This window comes from Eschrichtius robustus, chromosome 16, assembly GCF_028021215.1.
Source record: "Eschrichtius robustus isolate mEscRob2 chromosome 16, mEscRob2.pri, whole genome shotgun sequence".
In the NCBI taxonomy this organism is placed as follows: Eukaryota; Metazoa; Chordata; class Mammalia; order Artiodactyla; family Eschrichtiidae; genus Eschrichtius; species Eschrichtius robustus.
In genome coordinates this window covers 10,917,774-10,942,774 of record NC_090839.1, presented here as the reverse complement: position 1 = coordinate 10,942,774, position 25,001 = coordinate 10,917,774, and the positions used below count along the sequence as shown (strand labels likewise).

General features: G+C 47.3%; 1 long non-coding RNA gene across 1 annotated transcript; it reads left to right on the top strand.

The window, feature by feature from the left end:
• Nucleotides 1-32: 32 nt before the first annotated feature.
• On the top strand, nucleotides 33-23,858 carry LOC137750640 (uncharacterized). The gene is made up of 3 exons (XR_011070512.1): nucleotides 33-482; nucleotides 1,811-1,931; nucleotides 23,704-23,858. It is a non-coding gene; the product is annotated as an uncharacterized lncRNA (long non-coding RNA).
• Nucleotides 23,859-25,001: the final 1,143 nt, after the last annotated feature.

Sequence of the window (25,001 nt, the reverse complement as noted above, 5' to 3'; positions counted from 1 at the left end):
ACGCCCCTCCGCCCGCCTGCCCTCGTGGTCCCCGCGCTCCGCTGCCCTCGGGATGCACTCGCCCCGCCGCGCGCCAGCCTCCCGGGGTCAGGTGCTTCCCCCGGAGGTTCGAGTGCCCGCTGGCCCTGGACCCCTCGCGTCACTGCCCCAGGCGCCAACGTGCCACGGAAAGTCTCCACGCTCCGCCGCCCCGGGGCCGCACGCACCACGCGCCCGGTCTTGTGCTTCTCCCTGGAGGTCCGAGTGCGCCGTTGCCCTTGGGCCCCTCGTGCCACTGCGGGCCAGGGACTGCACGCGCCTTGCGGCGTCAACTTCTTAGGGACAGCACGTGCCGCGCCAGGTGCCTTTCCCTCCAAGTCCCTGTGCGCCACCGCCCCGGAGTCCGCGCGGCCCAGCTGCCAGCACCCCCAGCCGACGCGGGGCACTCGGACCGGGTCCCGGGGTCCCGAGCCGGCTGAGAGCGACGCCTCGCCTCGGAATTGGTAGGAGTCGCGCTTTGGCTGGGGGTTGGGTTGGAGGGCCCTGCCCGAGAGAGGGCGCCACCGCGGAGCCGGCCTTTTAGGCCTTTTAGGGTCGCTGGCCTCGCACCGCGCTTTCCTCTTTTCCTTCCAGTCTCTACCGCCCTTTCTCACCATCAGAGAACCCAGCAAGGCCGTGAAGAAACCCTGCCCTGAGCCCGGCCTGTGGCCTCCTCCTCAGGGGTGGGAGCAGGCTCCGGAGCTGGGAGTGCACGAGGAGGAATAGGGTTAGGGTGTCATGGCTCACCGGTGCCGCAGAGGCCGCCGCCACAAGGAACTGCCCCCAAGAACTCACTTTCTGTTGGGAGAGAGGCAGAACCAGCAAAGCCGCTGAGGCGCAAGATTGGAGGCTGTGAGAAGGGCAGGGAGGAAGCCCGAGCAGGTGGTGGGGCTACAGAGTGAGGGGAGAGACCGCCTTAGCTAGAGCTAGGGGGAGGCGACATTTACACTGAGCCCTGAACAAGGAGAAGCAGCCCATCTTTGGAAGATCTGGGAAGAGAGCTTTCCCGGTAGACGGAACCGCAAAGACAAGGGCCCCGAAGCCTGGGAGAGAGAGGTGTGTTTGAGGAGCTGCAGGGACACTAGAGAGGAGAATTGGGGGGCGTGTAGGAAAGGAGGTCTCCCTGGCTGTGTGGGCTTTGGTGCTCAGGTGGTCCCTGGGGTGCACTTTGAGAAACACAGCTCTATGTGGTGGATCAGGCCCCTGCCTTCCTCTCCCTTCTGAAAATGGGCGTTTATATCTTTTTTCCTTGCTTATTATCTGTCTCCCCACTAGACATCAAGCGCCATCAGGGCCAGGATTATGTGCTGTCCCCCTAGCATCTTCCACACTGTCTGGCACAGACAGACCAGGCTTCTGAGATAGTTGTTGGAGGGATGCTCAGGACAGTCCCATAGGATAGAGTTGATCATCTCAGTGAGACATAGGTCTTGCTGAAGACCACAGGATAAAGATGGAAAGCGGGAGTTCTCAAACTTACTGTGCATCGGAATCCACTGGAGGGCTTGTTAAAGCCCAGGTGGTTGGCGCCGTCCCCCACCCCGAGGTTTTGTTTCAGTGGGTTTGGGGTGGGGCCTTTCAAACAAGTTCCCTGCTGCTACTTCAAACAAGTTCCCTGCTGCTACTGCTGCTGATGGGGTCGCTGCTGGTCTGGGGATCACACTTTGAGAACCTCTGATGTTGAAGACTTGAAACTCAACCCAGCTGGGTCTGACTTCAAAGTTCATGTGAGCTACCAGATCCACTGGGATGGGAGGGTGGGGAGACTCAAGCCTTGTTTTCTGTTGTGTAGGATCAGCTGGGCCTTATGAGCACCTCCGTGGAGGTGCTGTCCCCATCAGAACACTGTGAGCCGGAGTCAGATGTTGGGGTGACCTGTGGATAGAGGACCCGAGACACTGGTGGAGACCACAGTAAGAACAATTCCTCCCTCCCACCCCCCATCCACCCCACAGGCACAGACTCGCTTGCTGGGCCCAGGAGTTAAATTACTGCCTGATCTTATCCCTGACTTGTGCTAAACTATGGCCAATAAAATTCTTTTAAATCCTTTTAAGGAATTCCCTTGGCAGTTCCTCCCTCCCTTTGGAGCCTTCCAGATTTTCAGCTCTTCTTTTCGTATCTTCATTTTCCTCCTGAGAAGCATTCCTTCCCAAGCTGTTGTGTGGAAATAGATGTTGATGATGCCTGGAGAGTTTCCTGAAAAGATGGAAATGGCCTGTGTTTGCTGAGCACCTACTAGGTGCCAGGCAGGTTTCTGGGTGATTTGTGGATGTCAGAGGCACAAACTGGGCCAGTCGGTGGGCTCTGTCTCACAGACCTGTTTTATTTGGCCCTTCTGGGTTGACATTTTTTTTTTTTAATTTTGAATTAGTTGGCCAGCCTGTAAAAATCAGGAGACTTCACATAATTTTTTTTTCTTTTGAAACACTGGGAGATCTGGCTGACATCCCCCATGAGAGCAGTGTGCTGGTGTTGGGTTGTGCCCTGCCCCCTTCGCCTATGGTTTGCCCCTCAGCCCCCATCATGTCCTTTAAGTTACCCCCGGACCCCTGGAAGCATGAGTTGCTATCGTCTCGTCTCAGTAAATTGTCTAGGGCCACCCAGTAAATGGCAAAACTGGATCTGAATCCAGGCCTGGCTGACCTAAAAGCCCAAGCTTGTCACTAAAAAACAAGCTGCTATTAGAACAGGGGGCAGGAGGAAGATGTGGCATCTCTGGCCCCAAGGAAATACCTTAAAAGGGAGTTACGGTCTGTGGTTTAAGGATATGCTTTCCTTCCCATTCATAACCCACTGTCAGTAGGTCATAAAGTTCTGGGTTGTTTTTCCATGGCGGGAAGTGTTACCCAGAGCTGTCCAAACTTTTTAATCCATCCTGCCCCTTGAGGTGAAAAGGCTAAGATTTGCAAGACAATTGGTTAGAGTTAGGAGGGGGGTGTCTAGGAAGGGGGGTGGCGGGTGGAATTTTCTCCCTGAGCTCTCCTGGCAGGGGGTCAAGCTGGGTGTCCCTGGCACACAGCTTGTTGCAGGAAAAATGCTGCCCTGCAAGTTGGGGTGGGGATGGGGGTCGGGGTGGCATTCACCTGCCACCTCTCCCGGCACTCTGCCTCTTTTCGGTGCCTCAGACACCCCAAGCAAGCCACGTCCTGGGAATTCCCTGGCAGGGAATTTTTGAAGTTTCCTGAGTGATTCTAAAGTGCAGAGGTTGAGGGAATTCCCTGGCGGTTCAGTGGTCCTCGCTCTCACTGCCGAGGGCCCAGGTTCAATCCCTTGTTGGGGAACTAAGATCCTGGCGTGATCTTCCTATAGGTTTCCACGCAACCATTTCCTCCGCGTCTTAGTCAGTTGTCACCTCGGGGCTCCTAGTCTAGGCTGGGATCAGGGTGCAGTGGAGGAGGTTGAGGCACACGAGGGTACAACTTTCAGTCTTTGTTTTAAAAGTTGCTGTGTTGCTTATCATGGATTTGTTTTGCACTGATTTTGATTTTTAAAAAATATTGCATCAAAAAAAAATATTGCATCAAAATGCTACTTACCTTGATTACAGAGCTTTTTAGCCTCCTTACATTTTGCTCCCCGGGTGAGTGTGCCTCACCTGCCTCACCCTAGTCCCAGCTCTGCTCCTGGTCTAGAGTGTTCTGGAATGGGAGTCAGGAGAGCTGAGCTCTGGTCCAGCCTGTGCCCCTAGACTCGCTGTGTGACTGAACACAAGTCCCCAAGGTGCCCTGAGCCTCTTAGCTGCACCATCTTTCCAGGGAAGGGCTTAAAATAATAAGTTAGTTTATTTTAATTTTTTATAATACATTAATTCTAGAATGATCCAAGACACCCACTGGAGCTTTGATAGGTTGTGCATCGTGTCTATCTCCTGGGGGCTTTGGGGTGTTGTAAGCCTCACTGACTCTGGTCTTTATGGGATGACACCGTCCTTTTCCCGACACCCCACGCGGGGTATTTCTCTGTACGAACGCCAGGTCTTTCATGGCTGCTGCGTGCAGTGACCACTGATGCCTTTGCTCATTTTCCCTGAGGGAAATGTTCAGTTCTGGAAGTGTGGGCATGCGCCCTATTCTTCGATGTCTTGCTTCTTGTTCTTTGGTTTCATTCAGTGGATCATGTGACACACATTCATTACGGACCTTCTATACGCCCAGCACATAGAAGTCACATTTCCAGCTTTAGAAGAGCTTAGTTCTAGTGAAGGAGGATGCACGTGTAAGCAGATCATGTGTTGAGCGAGGTCTGCACGGGGCAGAGGACTTCCGGCTAAGGCCACATCCAGGGAACTGGGCACTGTCCTTTCTCCTGGGAGGAGCCTGCATCCTTGGTGCTATCTCCAGGTGCCGCCAGCCCAGAGCAGTGTACAGTCACCTTCCTAGTAGAATCCTCTGGAGAGTGATGCTGTGTGACATTTTGCATCTACACTTGAACAGGCAAAGCTCTGAGTTAGAGCTTTCAGTTCCTCCGAATTCCCCATCTCCCTCCATCCCTCCTCTGGACTGTGCTTTGTTCTTCAGTTTTTCCTGGTCCGACAGCCCCCAAAACCCATTTCAAAGCCCACCTCCTTCTTTTAGCTTTCCTCCACAGCTCCAGCCCTCAGGGGACTCTTTCCTTCACTCTTTTCCAAAGCCTTTATCAACTAATAGGCGCTCTGCCTGGAGCTTAGTTAAGATCTGTCTCGAGTTCCTTGTGACTTCAGCCCAGCCAGGATTCTGATTCTTGCAGGGAGAGGGCAGTTGCCCAACAGCCAGTAACAGCTGGGAGGGCTCTGCCCCTCAAGTCAGTGGGTACAAACAGATGAATCTTGCTAGGACTTCCATATTTTTAAAATAATGAATTATGTGCCAATATTTGAACATCAGGAGATCTCACATAAAAATCTGGATTTCTGGCTTCCCTGGAAAACTAAAAGATGTGCCAAGCCTGGACCTACCTTCCTCCCTGGCAAAAATTGGCTAGAGCTGGTAGCAGCTTCTTCCTTCAGATGGGACATGGGTTCTCTAGTTTGCCACAGTCCTCCCTACTCCTTGATGTCTAATGCTGGGCTCCCTTCACTCATCTGTTTTACCTTCCTGGCCCCTGTAGGCATTTGAGATTTTAACCCTTGCTTTCAAATGTCTTTTCCTCTAAGAGGAGGGACAGTTCATCAGAGCGCTGTGCCCTGGCAGAGGCTTAACAAGGCTCAGAGGGAGGCTGGGTGTCATTGCTAAAGAGTGTTGGGTTGATGGGGGAGGGGAGAGTCAGGAGATTGTTTGCTATGAATCCAGGCTGTAGATTCTTAGTATCAATGAACCTAGATGGGTGTTAAACTTGGCTGGTACTATGTTGCTTTACCTGTACACATAGAGACATATTTAACGTGACTATAAAACAATGTAAAAATTAAAGTAAACTAACTTATTGAGGGCACTTACTATGGGCCAGAAACTGTACTCAGATTTTTACATTGAATTCTCATAATAACCCTGCGTGGTCAGTACTATTGTTTCCCCCGTTTTAGATGCAAGGGAACGGGTAAGTAACTTGCTCAGGGTGACACGGCCAGAAAACTGGAAGCTGTGATTGCAGTGTCCACAGATGACCCTGGAACCTCGAGCTTAGCAGGACTGGAGGTGCCGGTAGATGATGGTTTTTAAAAATCATTGTCTTCTCTATGTTGCCTCATTTCCTGGGATTGCAACCTGCAGACCTCCTGCTGGGAGGCTGTCAGCTTTGAGGCTCCTTTCCCTGGCACAGGGTTGGAGTTAGCCAGCCCTGCAGGTCAGTTCCTGGAGGCTCTTTGATCTGGAGAAATGCAGGAGGATAAGGCTTTCCCGAGAGAAGGACGGGGTGGGGTGGGGCAGGGGCCCTGTCAGCCCGGCCCAGGTCCCCTCAGACAGCCCCTGGATCCCAGAAACGCAGGCCCCGCCAGCCGGCCCTGGGGCGTGAGCTCATTCCTCCAGTGTCCCCACATCCGAGGTCAGTGCCCCGTTGCACCGCTCTCAGCATCCATCTTTCTGCAGTGGAAGATTTTAGTGCCCTTATCGTTACTTTGCATTGCTTCTGGGCTGCGTTCCCTCTTATTTCATTTTCATCTGAAATCCTGAGCTCACCCTCCTCGGAGCTGATGGGACCATTTATTTCCAAGGCTGCAGCCAGTCAGAGGGCGGCCGACAGCTAAGCGGAGTACTCTGGGTTTTTGCCACCTTGTTTTGTTCCTGTAGACAGGGATGGGAGACAGGAGAACGTCTTCATTTTGCAGCAGCAAAGCTGTCAGAGCCTTAGAGCCTCAGTGCTTATCCCCTTTGCCCCAGAGGACACTGCCTTGGTGGACTCAAAAGCTTGGGAGAGCACAGCATGGGCTTTGCAAGTGTCCAGTCAGATACTCCTGGATTGTCATAGTTGCAATGGCTCCGAGAGACTGTTTTCAGACCTTCTCTCAGTGTTCTGAAAATGAAACAAAGCCCAGAGAGGGCAAGAGATATGTGGAGATTGCACAGCAAGTTGAGTGGCAGAGCAAGACTGACAGGCTCCAGCTCTTTTACATTATACGAGCCGAGCCAGCCTCTTCAGAATCTCAGAAGGCCAAACCTCGAGAGGTCCCTTCCCTATGCTCCAACCATCTGGAAAGCTCTGCCGCCAGCCCTTCATGGGGCTGCTCCTCCTCTTCCTTCGGTTTTAGCTCAGATGTTTCTTCCTCAGAGAGACTGCCTCTGAGGTCTTCATCTAGAGCAACCCCTCTCCCACATCACATTCTTTCACAGCCTCTATTTTCTTGTCCTCAAGAGCTCTGATCCTATCCCAATTGATCTCCTATCAGAGTTTCATTTACATTTTTATTGTCTCTCCCACCAGAGTGCAAGCTCCCTGGGGGCAGGGACCATGTCTGTTGTCTGTTTTATTTACCACTGTCTCTCAAGCACCTGGCACACCAGAGGTGCTCCTTAACTATATTTAGAACGAAGGAATAAACCTATGCAGGTGGATTTCAGGGACTTCAGCTGATCCTTAAACAAAGGAAACCGTTTTCAGTAAGTGATGAAGATTTAAACATCTGCGGAATCACTTTCATTTGCTTTAGTTTAAGATTTTATTTGTGGAGACAAAGTCCACGCCTAAAAATGCTTCAAGGGCACATATCTAGCCTCACTTTTATTGGTTCATTTGACACTATTTCCTCAGCTCCGGGTCTGTGCCACGCCCTGTGCAAGGTGCTGGGGGTGTAGAGACAAGGAGAAGCCGGGGTTCACCAGGATTCTTCTCGAACTGGCCTCCCCACAAAGGAGAAGCCACTGGTTCACGTGGTTGAAAAGTCGAGGGCTTGGTCTGCCTGACTCCAAAGCCCATGTTCTTTAAAAGCTACTTAAACAATGATAGTGTAATTTACATAGGGTGAAATGCTGCAGATCATAAGTGTGTGGTTTGATCAGTCTTGACAAACGCATGCACCTGCATAACTCACACACCTATCAAGGAACAGAAGTTTCCATTACCCCAGGTAGTTCCCGCCCCTTTCCTATCAGGCCCCCCTCCCCCAAACCTGCCATCCCAGGGGCCACAACTGTTCCCATTTCTTTCACCGTAGGTTAGCTTTGTGTCTTCTGGAATTGCGTGTGAGTGGAACTATACGGAGTGTACTCTTGTGTCTGCCTTCTTTGGCTCAGCATAAAGTTCAGTGCTCAGCTTTGAACTTGGCTTGTTGCTGCAAATATCACTAGTTCGTTCTTTTTCATTCCTGAGTAGTGTTCTGTTGCACAGATGCACCACATTTTGTTGCTCTCTTCCCCTGTTGATGGACATTCAGGTGTTCCCAGTTAGGGACTTCTGTGGATAAAGCTGCTATGAATGTTCTCGTACAAGTCTTTCTGTGGACATGTGCACCCATTTTTAGTAGATTCCTAGCAGTGAACTTGCTGGGTGAAAAATCTCACATCCTCATTTACAATGATGGACTATACCTCCCTGTGCTAGGGTCTTCTGTCTGGAGGTGTGACCCGGGTGTGAACTGTGTGAAGGCCCAGTGCATTATTATTCGAGGCACTCTGCTTAGTAGCTCGTCCACAGCCAGCGCTGATGAGTAGCTTGAGGGGTGAGTCTTTTTTGCATTGCTAGTTGTTTGGAGATAATCCTCCTGGGTGTCTTGTGTTTCTGCATGTCTTGTAAGCAGAGGCACAAACTGCTTTCCTTCAGACCACATTTTAGAGGTTGTCTGTGTTGGGAAAAGTTTTGGAAGATAGAGATAGTGTTTCTTTCCGGAGCAAAGGACAAGCATGTTTACTGTCCATTATAAAAGATATAGGTTTCCAAATCTTATTCCAACTTAAAAAGAAAGGAAATTCTGACAAGGGCTATGACATAGATGAAGCTTGAGGACATTATGCTAAGTGAAATATGCCAGTCACACATACAAAAAACCAAATACTATATGATTCCACTTGTATGAGGTACCTGGAGCAGTCAAATCCATAGAGACAGAAAGAAGAATGGTGGTTGCCAGGGGGGTTGGGTGGGGAGTGAGTGGGGAGATGTTTAAAGGGTATAGAGTTTTGGAAGATGGAGAAGTTCTGGATATCGGTTGCACAGCAATGAGAATATTAACACCACTGAACTGTACACTTGGAAATGGTTAAGATGGTAAATTTTATGTTGCGTGTTTGTTTTTTTTTTAATTTATTTACTTTTGGCTGCGTTGAGTCTTCATTGTTGCGTGCAGGCTTTTCTCTAGTTGCGGCGAGTGGGGGCTGCTCTTCGTTGCGGTGCACGGGCTTCTCACTGTGGTGGCTTCTCCTTGCGGAGCACGGGCTCTAGGCGCGCAGGCTTCAGTAGTTATGGCGTGTGGGCTTCAGTAGTTGTGGTGCACTGGCTGTAGAGTGCAGGCTCAGTAGTTGTGGCGTACGGGCTTAGTTGCTCTGCGGCATGTGGGATCTTCCCGGACCAGGGCTCGACCCCGTGTCCCCTGCATTGGCAGGCGGATTCCTAGCCACTGCGCCACCAGGAAAGTCCATATGTTGCATGTTTTTAACACACACAGACACACACGCACGAAAGATTTGGGTTTCCTAAGCTCAGGGTTCCTCTCGTGTAATGCAGCTCACTGTATGTCTCTGCACTGCCCTGTGGGAGCTGGGGCTTGGGGAACTCCTATGAGAAAATGTTGATCCTCTAGCTTCTGCTCTTGCTGTGAGTAATGAACTGTCCTTTGTCTCTGACCCAGGAGGCTCATGTCTTCTGCCAGCATCCAGCAAATCGTGGCAGGCTAACCTGCTAGCTTGCAAGTAGGGCCAATCTCAGAACCTTCACAGTTCTTGACAAAAGTGATCTCTGTATTTTTTTCCTTGGGGCACTTTTGGCAACAGTAAGTATAGTTCAAAACTTATCTTTAAAGATCTTGAAGTCCTTGTCTACGCCCTCTTGTTCACAGCTTTATTCCCAGGGGCTTGCACAGTGCACAGTGATACACAGAAAATGCTTAATAAATATTTATAGAATGAATGACTGGATGGCTGAGTGAATGAATGCGTGTTGCCTCGATCCCGCCATCTCTTCCTCAAGAAGGGAACTTCGGGAATAGATGGCCTGGCTAATTGTCAGAGCTGTTTGGAGGCCAGCTCCTGGGGAGCCACCTCTGCTTTGCGCCAGGCTGGCTCTCATCTTCCTCCCCATCACCTCCCCTGAGCTTCTCCCACACAAATGCTGCTGAGAGCACTTCAAGGGGGACAAAGCCTCACCTCTCTCGCTCTGCTAGATGTTTGCTTGTGATGGTCAAATACCGCCCTCTCTATGTTACAGAAGAGGAAACAGAGGCTCACTAAAGTAAAGGTCTCATGTAACTGCCCTGGGCTTGGCCACTGGCTGGCCAGTCTCAGATGGGTCCAGGTGCTGGGGCTTTTGCCTCTTTGTACTACTAGCAGCCCTCTGGACATCAGGGGGGTGGGATGGGGGTGGAACTTAGAAGTATCTTGGGCTGTTGACAAGAGGGTCGACCCACCTGTTAGTGCTCAACAGAGTCCTGGTTTTAGGTGGGCATCATCCTGCTGGGTGATCCCTGGGGGCTTCTGGGCAGCTGCCAATGGAAGGCCCTTGTCTGACTCTGAACAGCCCAGGGGGTTATTTAACTGGTGGCTGATGGTCTGCAGGGGTGGGCCTGGCTTTCATGGCTCTCTTGATACTGACTCAAATCCTATTCCTGGTCCTCCCAAGTCTGGTCCCTCAGTCTCCCAGTCTAGTCGAGTCCCCTCCAGCCACCCCTGGAATGGAGGGCTCTGGCAATTTCTCTGTTCTTTTTTCAGACCCTTATTATGGCGCACGCTTAACGTTCATCCCCCTTGGGGGCTCCCATTTATTTTCAAGAGCTTCCTTTTGAAGTAAGAAAAAAAGGAACCATACTAATTTCTCCTTTTATTTCCTCTGAAACAATTTTAATTCTCTTTCACACAATGTGGATCCTTCTGACTTATTGGGGCAGAGTCTTGGATGGGAAGGATGGGCAGAGAAGGCAACAAAAACATAAAGACTCATATTTCAAGAGAGTCTGTTGTGGCATTTAGAAATTGTAGGATGGGTTTGGGGTAGAATGGGGCTCCCAGGTTAATGCTTTCCCATCACTTCAGCTTACATGCCTGGTCAAGTTACTGAATATTTATTAAGCATCTACCGTATGCCAAACGCTTTGTTGACTCATGGACCTTGAATGCTTAAAAGCTGTGCTTTCTTCTCAGGGGTAAAGCGGTAGCTCTTGTCTTTAATTTCATAGGGACTGAAATGAAAAATCTTTCGGGGAAGAGGAAAAAAAAATTAGCTGTCAGCAGTAGTAGTAGTTTGTGCATTCATTGGTCCACTCATTTATTCATCTTGAAACAAACATTTATTGAGCACCTGCTATGAGCCAAGCCTTCTACTGGCTCTTGGGGATATGGCTTTGGCCATGACAGGTGAGATCTCTGTCTCCATGCATTTTAAATATTAGTGTGAGAGAGAGGCAGTAAATAATAAACAAATGCATATGGAATGATAGATAATAGTAAACGAAGGGCGGAAAAGTAAAATGGTGAGGGTTCAAGAGCAATGGGGGCAGCTCTGGGAAAGTCATGTCCGGGGCTGAGTACACTCCGGTCACTCAATAATCACTCCTTGAAAAGCATAGGGCCGAGCCGCAGATCCTTTGTCCACAGCGTCTGTCCCTTGTGTTCTTTCTCTACGAGTCAGGAATTTGCCGTGCTGAACCATTGTCACCCTCACCCCGTTCTCTTTGGCTCCTGCCCCACCTGCATTCTCCTAAATCCAGTCCATCCACTAGTACCCTGGACCACCCCTTGCTCATCTGCTCCAGCTGCCCTTGCCGTTGCTCCAACACACCAGGCGTCTGGAAAATTCTCCTTCCCCAAGCTATCCGCACAGCTTGATCATTTACTTGTTTTTAGGTCTTTGCTCAAAGGTCAGTGACCTTCATGGTGAAGTCTTTCCTGGTCACTCTATTTAAAAGTACAGTCACCCCATCCTTACTCCTAGACCTCTCCATTCTCTATGCTGTTTCCTTCTCCTCCTTAGCTTTTGATTTGACATACTGTAGATTTTGATCATCTGGGATGAGGGAGGGAGCATTACCGGAATCCGAGGGAGAATGGAGACAGAGAGCTGTCTGGAGAGAACCAATGACCTGCAGTTGAGGGACCAGGCAGCCTGATGAACTCGTCCTCTCCTCACTCCCTCTGGTCTTGCTGAGGCTCCCCATTGGCCAGGCCCAATCAGAAGATGGAGGCAGGTACCTGTCAGCCTCTAAGGGCACAGAGACGGGTGGAGAAAGTGATCTGGAGGCAAGTGGCCTTCAAACTCTTGTTTGGAGCCCTAGGCTTTTATTAAAGAGTTTGGGGGCCATCACAGTGGGCAAGGGTTGACCCAGTGGACTGGACCTTGGTCAGGCCAGCAACATTTCCACCAGTACGAGTGTGGAGAATTACAAGGCCTGAATTTGAACTTCAGCTCTCCCACTGACCAGGTATGTGATTTTGGACAAATCACTGTGCCCTGTGCCTCATCTGTTAAATGCAGCTAAAAATCCCTGCTCTGCATCCCTCTCTGGATGGTTGTGAAGTTTCAGTGAGGTTCAAGATGTGGAAATGCTTTGCAAATGGCAGAGTCTTGGACAAATTTGTTGCTTTCATTTCAGCCACCAGCACGTTGCCTTCGTTGACTCGGGAATTCCAAGGCTAGATGCAAAATGGGTTACTGGTCACCATGAGGACCTGGGAATGACAGATGTTTTTAGCACAACTGATTCACTTAAATTGGTTTCTGATGGAAAAATCCACAAAATTCTTAAACTCCCAGGTGTGGGTAGCAGTTCTGTTACCCGTCAGTATGCAGGATACCCAGTTTTTGCTGGGGACCTGTAGACAAGATCTTGACTCAAGCTTTTAATAAATGCTTCAGGCAGTGAGCAGTTTATTTCCCTCCTCCCTCCCTCCCTCCAGCCAAAGGGAGCACCTCTTCGGGGATGAGGGAAGATGGCAGGGTGGTGTGCCAAGCTGCAGGAAGAGTGTAGGGGAAACTGCCCTCCCTCTTTCTTTGTTCCAGGACTCACATGCCAGGCTATAGCAGCTAGGAGACACCCCACAGCCGGAGCCCTATGATCCCTGCTCCAAGGAGAGCAGAGAACATTGCTGTGGTTGCCAAGGCATTTAGATGCAGAGGGCGTGGCTCTTCAGCAATCTGGACCACTAGCCCAGCGTGAAGTTGGCTGGTGGGCACTACACGGCTAATTGCTGTGATTTGGCATTCAGTGCTGGGTACAGGCATTGTACCAAGCGCCAGGGTTAGAGGCGGTTCTCAGCCAGCCACCGCTGCCTGCTGTCAGTCTCCGGCTTTGATAATGATAATTGTGTTTGTTGCTGAGGGTGGGGAAAGCGGCCCTCTTTTTCTCCCTTTGTCAGCTTACTGAATCCATCCTCGTTTCCAGCGATGGGGTCTCATGGCTCAGAGGCCCGAACTCTACCCTGGGCAAGGGAAATTTGAGTGTTCGTCTCAGCTCTGTTACTCCCTTATTCCATCTTTGGACAAGTTACTTCCTTTCTGGCCCTCAGTCTATCTCTTAATAAAATGAGGGTGTTGTACTGTGATATGTAAGGTTTCTTCCAATTTGAATACCTTGTGTTTCTAGGCACAGTTTCTCAGCCCAGGCACTACAGGATACCTCGTGTTACTGTGCTTTGCTTTATTGCACTTCACAGGTATTGCGTTTTTTGCAAATTGAAGGTTTGAGGTAACCCTGTACCAAGCAAGTCTGTCGGCTCCATTTTTCCGATAGCACCTTCTCACTTCATGTCTCTGGGTCACCTTTTGGTTATTCTAGCCACCTTTCAAGCTTTTTCATTGCTATTGTATTTGTTATGGTGATTTGTGATCAGTGATCTTTGATGTTACTACTGTTAATTGTTTTGGGGCACCACAAACCCTGCCCACATAAGATGAGGAACTTAATCGATAAATGTTGTGTGTGTTCTGACCGCTCCACGGACTGGCTATCCCCCTTGTCTCTCCCTCTCTCCAGCCTCTCTATTCCCTGAGACACAACAACATTGAAATTAGGCCAGTTAATAATCCTACGATGACTTCCAACTGTTCAAGTGAAATGAATAGTTATATGATTCTCACTTTAAATCAAAAGCTAGATATGAAAAAAAAAAAAAAGCTAGATATGATGAAGCTTAGTGAGGAAGGCATGTCAAAAGCTGAGAGAGGCCAAAAGCTAGGCCTCTGGTGACTAACAGTTGGCCAAGTTGTGAATTCAAAGGAAAAGTTCTCGAAGGAAGTTAAAAGTGCGACTTCAGTGAACACATGAATGATAATACAGTGAAACAGACTTTCTGCTGATATGGAGAAAGTTTTAGTGGTCTGGATGGAAGATGAAACCAGCCACAATATTCCCTTAAGCCAAAATCTAATCCAGAGCCAAGGCCCTAACTCTCTTCAATTCTGTGAAGGCTGAGAGAGATGAGGAAGCTGCAGAAGAAAATTTTGAAGCCAGCAGAGGTTGGTTCATGAGGTTTAGGGAAAGAAGCCATTTCCATAACAGAAAAGTACAAGGCGAAGCAGCCAAGTGCTGATGTAGAAGCTGCAGCAAGTTATCCAGAAGATCTAGCTAAGATAATTCATGAAGGTGGCTACGCTAAACAACAGATTTTCAATATAAAGAAAACAGCCTTCTACTGGAAGAAGATGCCATCTAGGAATTTCATAGCTAGAGAGGAGAAGTCAGTGCCTGGTTTCAAATCTTCAAAGGACAGGCTGACTCTCTTGTTAGGGACTAATGCAGCTTGTGACTTTAAGCTGAAGCCAGTGCTCATTTACCATTCTGAAAATCCCGGGGCTTTTAAGAATTATGCTGAATCTACTCTGCCTGTGCTCTAGAAATGGAACAACAAAGCCTGGATGACAGCACATCTGTTTACAGCATGGTTGAGTGAGTATTTTAAGCCCACTGTTGAGACCCGCTGCTCAAGAAAAAAGATTCCTTTCACAATATTGCTGCTCATTGACAATGCACCTGGTCACCCCAGGGCTCTGATGGAGATGGACCATGAGATTTGTGTTGTTTTCATGCCTGCTAACACAACATCCATTCTGCAGCCGATGGGTCAAGGAGTAATTTTGACTTCGATGTCTAATTCTTCAAGAAATATACTTCATAAGGCTATAGCTGCCACAGATAAGTGATTCCTCTGATGGATCTGGACAAAGTCAATTGAAAACCTTCTGGAAAGGATTTACCATTCTAGATACCATGAAGAACAAGGGGTCAATAGAGTCTGTCATACAGAGTGAAGTAAGTCAGAAAGAGAAAAACAAATACCGTATGCTAACACGTATATATGGAATCTAAAAAAAAAAAAAAAATGGTTCTGAAGAACCTAGGGGCAGGACAGGAATAAAGACACAGACGTAGAGGATGGACTTGAGGACACGGGGAGTGGGAAGGGTAAGCTGGGATGAAGTGAGAGAGTGGCATGGACATATATACACTACCAAATGTAAAGCAGATAGCTAGTGGGAAGCAGCTGCATAGCACAGGGAGATCAGCTCGGTGCTTTGTGTCCACCTAGAGCCGTGGGATAGGGAAAGTGGGAGGGAGATGCAAGAGGGAGGGGATAAGGAGATATATGTGTATGTATAGCTGATTCACTTTGTTATACAGCAGCAACTAACACAACAATGTAAAGCAATTATACTCCAATAAAGATGTTAAAAATAAATAAATAAAAATTAAAAAAAAAAAGAACAAGGGATCAAAATATCTCTGAGGTCTGCCTGTATTGACATTTGGGGCAGGAGCATTCTTAGCTGTGGGGGCCGTCCTGTATTTTGTCGGGTGTCTCCAGCATCCCTGGTCTCTACCTGCTAGATGCAAGGAGCACCCACCCTGAAAGTCATGACAAACAGAAATGACTCCAATAAAAAATGGTAACAGACATCCCTGGAGAGCAAAATTGTGCCTGGTTAGGTTAAGAACTATTGATTTAGGGTGTAGGCTAAAAGCTTTGGAGGTTATGGGAAATATTTCCCCTGGATATTACTCTGGAGGATAAATTATTGTCATTGTTGTTATTATTTCTCCCTCTCTCAGTATATGTAGAAGACCATGTACTATGTGCCAGACATTGGGAATATAAAATTGAACCAGACAGACCTGGTTCTGGTGTGTCCTGCTTCTGGTCCTACCCACACATGAAGCCCATATTCTAGAGAGGGTTTGGGGAGAAGGAGACAATATTCATGTAACCACATAAGTGATAAGGCCATTTCAAATCTCACCTTTAAAAAGGTGATGTGATGGAGTGCTTCATGGTGCCTAATTTATCTTCATATTTAACAATTTTGAAATTTACCACATTAAGTATTAAGTAATTAAGTACTGTAACCAGAGCATATTAAGCATTAGGTAACATATCCAGAGATAGGACTAGAAAATATATATATTTTTTTCCCTAGGCAGGGAAAAATCCTTTGAATTCCTAAGCTTTGTGAAATTTATTGAGGAGTAAGTAATCTTATTAGAAGTCTGGATTATTTTCTTGTGGCTGCAGTAACAAAGTACCACAAAGCAAGTGGCGTAAAATAACAGAAATATATTCTCTCATAGTTCTGGAGGCCAGAAATCTGAAATCAATGTATCAGCGGTGCCATACTCCAGAGCCTCCAGGGGAGAATTTTTCCTTCATTTTCCAGCTCCCAGAGGCTTCTGGCGCTCCTTGGCTTGTGACAACATCACTCCACTCTCTGCCTCCGTCCTCATGTGGCCTCCTTCCCTCTTGTGTCTCTGGGTCCAAATCTCTCTCTCTTTTCTCTTACAAAAACACTAGATTTAGGGCCCACTCTAATCTAGTGTGACCTCATCTTAACTTGGTTCCATCTGCCATGAGCCTATTTCCAGCTAAGGTCACATCCTCAAGCAACAGGAATTAGCTCTTGAACATACCTTTTTGGGGGGCAAATTCAACTCAGTGCAAAGGCCAAGGCTGATTAGTCAGTCATGGCCAAGGAGGAGTGAAATCAAGTCCCTCTTCTCTGTGAGTCTTTGAAATAAGCCAGTGAGAATCAAGCCCAGATGTAACAACCCTGGGAAGAGCAGGCCCATCTTAAATTCCAGTTCCACGGTTACAGCTGGTCTGTGCACACAGCTTCAGCTCTCCGGTCCCTCTCCCTCTGTCGAGTCCTTCCAGCAAAACCCTGACCCTGATTAAATCCAGCTGTCCCCAGCTGCACCCACGCTGGACACTACCTGGACAGAAAAAGACAGCTGTGCCAAGGGTCTCTTTTTAAATCTTCGTGTACAAAAAGCCCTCAGTGGACCCTCAGAAATGCCAACAATCCCACCCCACTTCCTCAGTCTCTCTGTTCATCCTCCTTCTACTCAGGATTTACTATTTTGCATTTTCTACTCCATCCTCAATTCCTCTCGCTCCTTTCGCTCAGCTGATGATGTGGCTTCTTACCCTCCTGAGAGAATAGAAGCAAGCAGAAGAGAGCTCTCTCCTTGCCCTCAGCACGCCTGCGTCTGGAGCCATACACCCCACCTTTTCTCCCTCCTCCATCCTCACCCAACTTCACTTGCACACTGGAACCCTCCCCCTTTCCTTGTGGATTTTATTCCTGCATTGATCTCCTCTCCACCTCCTGCATTCTCTCCCCGCCCCTCCTTCAGTATTGTAGGAAAACCTCTGCCTACAGCCCTTGCCTCCTCTAACCACCCTCCCAGTTTCCCACTTCTCTTGAGAGTGACGCCCTTGAGTTGTACATACCTGGGTCTCCAGGTCCTTCCCAGCCCATTGTCTTTTTTTTTTTTAACATCTTTATTGGAGTATAATTGCTTTACAATGGTGTATTAGTTTCTGCTTTATAACAAAGTGAATCAGCTATACGTATACATATATCCCCATATCTCCTCCCTCTTGCGTCTCCCTCCCACCCTCCCTATCCCACCCCTCTAGTTGGTCACAAAGCACCGAGCTGATCTCCCTGTGCTATGCCAGCCCATTGTCTTTTGAACCACTCCAACTGCTCAAGAGAATTGCAAACTCTCAGCAGCATTTGATACAGTTGACCTTGTCGTTGAGCTACACTCTTCTTGAGCTACACCTCACGCACTCCTGGCTTCCCACCTACCTCCCTGATGGCTCTTCCCCAGCCTCCTTTGCTGGCTCCTCCTCTTCCTCCTGACTTCTGAATATTGGAGTAAATCACAGCTTAGCTTTTGTCTCTCTCCCCTCCCCTTTCTACATACAGAACCTACGTGATCATATTCAGTCCCAAGTCTTAGAATACCATCTATATTGGGATGAATCCTAAATTTATATCTACAGCATTGATTCTCTTTTGATTTCCAGACTCATGTATCTATCTATTCAACAACTCCACTTACACAGGGTACCACTGATTCCCCTCCAACCCAGATCACTCTTGCCCCATCTTCCTCACCTCTTTCTAACCCTAACTTATCAGCCTAAAGTCCTAGGAGTCTTCCTTTATTTCTCCTCTCCCCCCATCCCATATCCAGTCTATCAGCCAGTCATATTGTTACTCCCTTCAAAACGAATTCTGAATCCAAGTTTTCATCCCTCCATGGTCCCTCTTCTGATCCAGGCCACCATCATGTCCTCCCTGGAGGAATGTAGCAGCCTTTCAGCTGGGGTCCCTGCTGCCATTCTTGCCCTCTTACAAGTCCTCCTCCTCCCTGCAGCTGGAGGGATCTTTTGAAAACTTAATGGCATCACCTGCTTAAAATTCATCAGTGGCTTCTCATTGCACTTAGGAGGAAAAAAAAAATCCCAGTTCCTTCCTGTGTGTCTGGTGGGGCTCCTGCCTCCCTCTCCAGCCTGTCTTCTCACCTCTGCGTTGTCCAGGATACTACGCCAGGCTTCTTTCTTCATCTTGAACAGGCTTAGAGCTTTTACCCTTGGTGTTCCTTCTAGATCTTTTCATGGCTGCGTCTTCTGTTTTTCATGTTTCAGCTCAAAAGCCACCTCTCCTCAGAGACCTTTCCTGGTAGGTGACCACTAGTAGTCTTTGGTAGCTCCTTCAATTTCTGTTATGACAAGATGTCCCAGACTCATCTTGTATACTTCCTGCCCCAGACCTAGACTCAGTCATTTCTCCGGGGGGCTCTGGTTCTTTTATTGGGAAATGACACCTAGAGACCACGATCTAGGCACTAGGGTGCTCGTTGCTGCTGGGTTGGTCATTGTTCCTAAGTCTTTTCAGAAGATAGAGTTAGGAAATATTACTTAAAAATATATATGTGTATACAGTAAATCATGATTTCATACTTCAAATTCAGGAACTACAGGGTTTTTACTTAACTTCATTGATTTTACATTGTGTCTTCTTTCCCTCATGCCCAAACCCTCATTCTTTCGACAAAAACATAATTGCTCATCTTCTTTATCCCATTACACACACACAACAGTCTCAGAATAGCAAAATGTCAACGTTACTATCAACAATATGATTACCAAAAACAGTTGAAGATTTACTTGCAGTCCTTTTTGCCCTTAGAATAATATAAGTCAAAATACTGTCACTTAAAGTCACTTGGCATACTTCCTCTCTGTGAGGTGATGCCACCAGCTGGATACATAGTATCTTTTGTTTTAATTTATTTTCATTTTTCAAGTATTGCTTTGTGAAAAATTCAACTTTGTTTATAGATATGTAAAATATTTGTATGGTTCTCATGATAGATTAATCCCCACCCTTCCCCTGCCACTGGCCCCAGATGTCCACAATCTAATCCCTGCACTGGAACCTGTGAATATGTTACTTTACATGGCAACGGGATTTTGCAGATGGGATTAAGGATCTTTTTTTTTTAAAAAAAATTTATTTATTTATGTATTTTGGCTGCATGGGGTCTTAGTTCCGGCATGCGGGATCTCCATTGCCGCACGCGAGATCTTCGTTGTGGCACGCATGTGGGATCTAGTTCCCTGACCAGGGATTGAACCCGGGCCCCCTGCATTGAGAGCGCGGAGTCTTACCCACTGGACCACCAGGGAAGGCCCCAAAGGTCTTGAGATGGGAAGATTATCCTTGATAATCCAGGTGGGCCCGATGGAATTATAAGGGTCCTTATAGAGGGACACAGGAGTGGGGGAGTCAGAAAATCTGGTAATGGAAGCGGAGGTCAGAGAGCAGAGCAGACGCTACACTGCTGGCTTTGGAGATGGAGACACAGGAACTGCAAGCCCAGGGATGCAGGCAGCCTCCAGAAGCTGGCAAAGTCTGGGACCGGATCTCCCCCAGAGCCTCCCAAAAGAGCACAGCCCTGCCAGCGCCTTGATTTTAGCCCAGTGCCCCCCACCCCAGACCTGTAAGAGCATAAGTTTGTGTTGTTTTAAGCCACTCATGGTAATTTGCTACAGCAGCCGTAGGAAACTCATACAGTTCCAAAAACTGCGTCTAGCATTTATTCCTGCCACCTCCACCCTATTCCATCCTTCCCTTATAATCTTTAAAGTATATTTATGGCATATCCTTCCATCTTTAAGAAATATAATCATATATATATATGTGTATATACATATATATGTAATCAACTATATATATACATAACCAAATACATATATCTTTGTACCCCCTTCTTAGATCCATAAGTTCTATACATGTTCTTCTTTTCCTTGCTTCTTTCACTTAACCGTATAGTCTAGAGCTCACTCCATAGCAGTATGTAGAGTCATTCCTCATTCCTTTTTATAGCGTAGACAATCCCATTATGTGGAAGTACCGTATTTTATTTATTGGTCTCCTTTTGATAACATTGGATTGTTTCTAGTCTTTTGCTGAAACAAATAGTGCTGCAGTACATATATCCTTTTATATTTTTGCCAGTGTGTCTTTGGGATAGATTCCTAGAAGTAGAATTGCCGGATCAAAGAGTAAATGCATATGCAATTTTGCAGATATTGTCAATGCCCTTGACAGAGGGTATAGCACTTTGCATCACCACCTACAATGTGCAGGAGGGCTGGTTTCTTTCCCCCAAACCTCGTGTATAAATCTTTGGATTTTAGCCCATCTGATAGAGGAAAGATGGTTTACCAGAGTGGTTTTTTTCTTTTAATTTTTATTTTATATTGGAGTACAGTTGATTTACAATGTTGTGTTAGTTTCAGGTGTGCCAATGTAGTTTTAATTTGCATTTTTCTTATGAGCGAGATTGAACATCTTTTTTATGGTTAATAGACATTTGCATTTCTTTTTTTATGGGTTGTTCCAGTTACATTTGAACGAATGAGTAAATGAGTGAATATATCAGAATTTCTAGGAAGAAGATGAGCTCTTTGAAGCAGAGCTAAATATCTCCCATTTCTTTGTTTCCCAGCCACTACCACTCTGTCAGACGCCTAACACCGCGCCAGGCACCTCACTGGTACTTGGTAAACATTGATTTTAGCAGGCTGGAAAGGAGAATCTGCTGGCTTCTCTTCAATGTCCCTTCCATAAAGGGAACAGCAAGAGCCGGCTTGTGAATGTGAGCAGTTGAGAAGCCGATCCGCCAGGTTCTGCCGTGGGTTGTTAGAGTTGGGAAGCTGAGCAGCGGCTGAAGCTTGGGCTGGATCTCATGTCACACCTGCAGCAGCTGCCACCCCGGCCAGGACTCAGCTCTGGCTGCGAACTGGCTGGCAATCCCTGCGCCCTCTGTTTTGCACCCCCTCCCCCCGCCCCACCCCGCAGCTGTTCTATACCCACCAGCCCGATCCAGCTCTTCGTGTTCAAGGAGTGGGAGTCTTTGGATGGATACGGAGGGCGCAAGGCAGGGTACCGTGGCGGAAAGGGGACTGGCTTTGAGCCTAGTAGCCCTGGGTTCAAATCCTGGCTCTGACACTTCCTTAGCTCTGATTACTTGGGTGGGTTGTTTAACCTGCCCTGTCTCAGATGCTTCACGGGAAATGAGGATAATGGTACCTTCAGCGTCATTTTTAAAAAAACAAAAGTGTGAAATTGTGTTTGTGGAGCACATGCTATCTGGCAGCGATGGTTTTGCCAATAAGCGTGGTCAGCTATTGCGTACCTAGTAGACGTGAGGCCTGGTGCTTTGTGTTCTTACGAATCATCTCATGTATTCCTCATGGTAACCCTGTGAGGTCATCGCGTTATCATTCTGCTTACTCAAATGAGGAAACTGAGCGGCAGAGCTCAGGTAATGGCCCATGGTCTCAAAGCTACCGACTGTCAGAGGCAGAAAGTGAATCCAGGTAATTTACCTCCCGAGCCGAGGTGCTTACACCCCCGCCTCACCTGAAGGCCAGTGAACCAGAACTGGCCACCTTGTGGTGGGTGGTTTTTAGACAGGCTATGGAGTTTGCAGGGTCCAGTGCAAAATGAAAATGTGGGCCCTTATTTTTAAAATATTAAGCATCTTAAGATGGCAACAGCAGAGCATTCACCCAAGCACAGGGCTCTTCTGAACAGGGGGCCCACTGGTCACATGCCCTTTGCAGCCCACCCACTGGTCTTGGCAGGGCTGTGCCTCCCAGCAGACTCAGGGTTGGCGGGGTGCAGCCTGCCTGCTCTGGGGATCCCTCTGAATGCATTGCCAGCCTCCTAACTTCTCCAAAGACCCAAAGGAAACCCTGAGATCTGCTGATTGGCCCCCAATACGAACCCTGAAAATATTCCTGGCTGCCCTTGGCTCCACAAAGGGCATCACCATGTGTGCATGAAATCTTTACACGTGACTTAGGCTGGCCCGGAACCCTGATGTGCTCAGGTGAGATCAGGAAACGCTCCATGGGCAGGATCCTCACGTTTCCTCTCCAGGATTACAGCGTAACATATTATAATAATAAGTACATCAATTATTATAGTAATAGTAATAATAGTAATAACATAATGACTTTTCACAGTGATCAGTAATTTACTCTGCATTCAGTATTCCCATTTACTTAACTTCTGCAGGCTACAGATTTTCTGAAAAATCAGAAACCAACCTTTTTATGTTCAAAGTTATAACCAGTGTTCTCTTTCTTGTTCTGAAAAACTCTAAATGCTGCAGTTTCCTGCAAAATTCAGTGAAGATTCTAACACTTATCAAATCGTTGACAAACAGGAAGAGCACCCTTCTCGTCCCCCACCCAATACACACATACATTAATTAACTACATTATTATAAATATAATGCTGTAATGTAAGGTTCCCAGCGCAGACGTGTCCTTCCACAGGCCTCTGTCCGGCCAAGCTGCTCGCACCTGGATTCACAACTTGGGTCTCACACACTGGCCCATGTCATCTGAGGAAGAGCGGCTTTGGCCAAGGTCACAGGCAGGTGGAATAACAAGGCACCGCTGTGACCCGCCTTGCAGACAGGAGGGCTGTGAGAGGTGGTCAGAGGGATGTAAGCAGCCTGGCTGGGGGACCCTGAGTCATTCTAGTGGGATGTCGTGGGGCCCCAGCTGGCCCGGTGACCTCGGCATTTATCTCACATGGACTTTGCAGGGGACATTGTGGCAGCTATAAATCTTAGTCCGTAAATATTGGGCAGGCCAGAAAAAGAAGTAGCACATTTCTCTACTTTCTTTCACTTCAACTGGTGGCAAATACAATCTCGATCATTAATGGGGTTCTCTCTGTCCCCTCACAACTGTCAGGAGTGTGCCGAGGACCTGGCAGATCCAGAGTGGTGGGAAAGCCCTGGCTTTTGACCTGTGTTTGGGCCATAGGTATCTTCACTGTGGCTGGGATCCCACCTTATCATCCTAGGACAGTCATCCTCAACTCAGGGCAATTTCCCTCCCCTCCTCCCACCCCCTGGGGATGTTTTTCTGGAGACATTTTTGGTTGTCACAACTGGCACCTGGTGGGTAGAGGCCACACACACTGCTGAATGCTCTGCAGTGCATAGGACAGCCCCCCGACAAAGCAAAGAATTGTCCTGCCCCCAGAAGTGCTGACATTGAGAAACCCTGCCTTAGAGACTCACAAACCTCTATTTTCCCAGCTTTCTGACTTCTGACAACTTCACAGTCTGGGAACCTCTTTTTCTTTCTCTTCCTGTTGTTCTGAATGTAACTTCCCTTTCCATTCTTGTTATCTTCTAAGGTACCTCACTCTTCAAAGAGCTTAGTCTTTTACCAGCCACAGAGATAAACTGTGACAGGTCTAAGCCAGTTGTGTGCACACCCCAGTACTAGATAATTCTTGCTTCTCTTGCAGCTCAAGGTTGCCATGTGACACAGTTCTGGCCACTGAGATGTAAGGGGAGATGTGCTGGGGGCTTTTGGGAAAGAGACTGCTTCTTTCCTGAGATGTTCTGGAGAGGAAGCTGTCTGGTGTCAGCCCCTACAGCTTCCCTGCCTGGAGTACCTGTGTGAGGATGTGATAAATAGGGCTGTGGCAGCCATCTTGAGACCATGAGGTAAGTCAGGAGACTCACAGAGATGTCTGACCTTGGTGAACCACTGAATAAAGCCTGGAAGCATCTACCTCTAGGCCTCTTGTTAAATAAGGCACAAATATCCTTAGAGTTTAGACCATACTTGATATACTTGGGCAAGCAACTTAACCTGTCTCTGTCTTACTCTTGTGTAAGAAGGGAAGAATAAATACTTACTGCATAAAGTTGGTGTAGAGGTTTAATGAGATGATGTATGTAAAACATATGACTAAGTTTCTAAAATATAATAAATATTCAGTGTATTATAAATGCCTTTGTTACTGTCACTATTAACTGAATTAATCAGGGATGATATTGCAGGTCTTATGGGAAGTTTCTTCTATTGATTGATCCTCACTTGATTATCCAGCAAATATGTATGAGAGCCTGCCATGCTAATATACTGGAAATAGTAGGAAAATATTTAAAAGGAATAAAATTAGAGGGAAACAATACCCAAGAAGTTGTATATTAGATTCCATCAAAATTCCCTTTTATTTAAGAACAATATTTTGCAAACTTTAGTTTTCTGTATTCCTTATATTTGTCATATCCATTTACCATGTCCATGCCATAGTAGAATACCTGTACTATTACTGACAAAGTTTTTTTTTTTTAACTAATTCTTTTTGACTAAATGGATTTATTTTAAAAAGCAGCTTTAACAGAATCCAACAGCACATTAAGACGATCATACACCATGATCAAGTGGGGTTTATCCCAGGAATGCAAGGATTCTTCAATATACGCAAATCAATCAGTGTGATAAACCATATTAACAAATTGAAGGAGAAAAACCATATGATCGTCTCAATAGATGCAGGAAAAGCTTTCAACAAAATTCAGCACCCATTTATGATAAAAACCCTCCAGAAAGTAGGCATAGAGGGAACTTACCTCAGCATAATAAAGGCCATATATGACAAACCCACAGCCAACATCGTTCTCAATGGTGAAAAACTGAAAACATTTCCTCTAAGATCAGGAACAAGACAAGGTTGTCCGCTCTCACCACTATTATTCAACATAGTCCTGGAAGTTTTAGCCACAGCAATCAGAGAAGAAAAAGAAATAAAAG